Source organism: Apis dorsata, unplaced genomic scaffold (genome assembly GCF_000469605.1).
Source record: "Apis dorsata unplaced genomic scaffold, Apis dorsata 1.3 scaffold_547, whole genome shotgun sequence".
In the NCBI taxonomy this organism is placed as follows: Eukaryota; Metazoa; Arthropoda; class Insecta; order Hymenoptera; family Apidae; genus Apis; species Apis dorsata.
The window spans coordinates 66914-68181 of record NW_006263765.1 but is presented as its reverse complement, the minus strand read 5'-3'; positions in this window follow the sequence as shown (position 1 = coordinate 68181).

Here is a 1268-nt window from a genome sequence, read left to right as displayed (position 1 = left end):
TATGGGGAAGCGAGATGAGGTTTATGAAATTTTTTTTTTTTTTTTTGATAAATCTATTTTGAAAGATCTCGCGTATCGGGGATATATATATATATTGGATGCATGACCAATGTGGGGATTATCGTGAAATGAAGATCTAAAAATTGAGAGAGCAGTTGAAGTTTATCAATCTTAATGGAAAGAAATTTTAGAAATTGGAAAGTTGAATGAAAAAAAGAAGAGAAGCTTGCGATATAATATAAATTTTGAGAGCGATGCAAACGTTTGGTCAAGCTGATATAGAAATTCGATCTTCCTCAATAAAAATACCATATATCCGTGCAAAATTTCCGTAAAAATACGGAACAATAGCGCGGAATTTGTTGGTGACAATTTTCTGTCCAGTAGCCGAGAACCGTCATACCTACAAAGGCAGAACCTTGCACGCACACCGATCAAAAAAGCACGACATCCACCATTTACGCTCTGCACACCATCAATAGGAAACAAATGCAGTTAATAAAAAGCCGAGTGTACGGATACCAAACAGAGATTCCAAAAAGATTTTCGAACAAAAAGTCGTGACAGCTCGCGTATCGCATAACATAGAATATATAGGTATTTGTCAATTTTTGTTAAATTATTTTTCCTTTTTTTTTTTTTTTTTTTTTGTAAGTAAAACCAGATAAAAGTGGGATAAAAATTGCGAAATATGAAAATGACGCATCGTTGCATCACGATACGACAATTTCTGAGGTTGAAATGATAATTTTCGAATGATATTTGAGATTATTAAAGGAAAATTCGATAAATAAATCTACTCATTTCAAAATTTCAAAATTTATTCGAATTCGCAACGAAATTCCAATTACAAATCCACAATGAGACTGCTCCGCAAAGCTACTTAAAATCCAACAATGCAATAATCGACAGGCAAGGGAACGAGAAAGAATATCGCCGACCACGAACAGAGAAAACTGTTGTGTACACTATGCGCAGCTATCCTATTTTCGTTCATCAGCTTTCAATCCTGTTAAAAGCTGTTCCGAAGAGAGGAAAGTCGGTTTCGAAGCGCGCCAGTTCCAGTCCTGAAAGAGCCAAAGAGAACAAAGACGTTGCCTCTTTTTTCTCCTTTCTTTTTTTTTTTTCTTCTTTTTTTTTTTCCCCCTTCTCTCTGTCCAAGCCTTATTGATACCGCGGCATAATACGGGAACGTGATTTAGATCCGTTAGATTCGAAAGGATGCCACGACGCCCCCGTGTACATCGGGATACTAAATCGTTTCTATT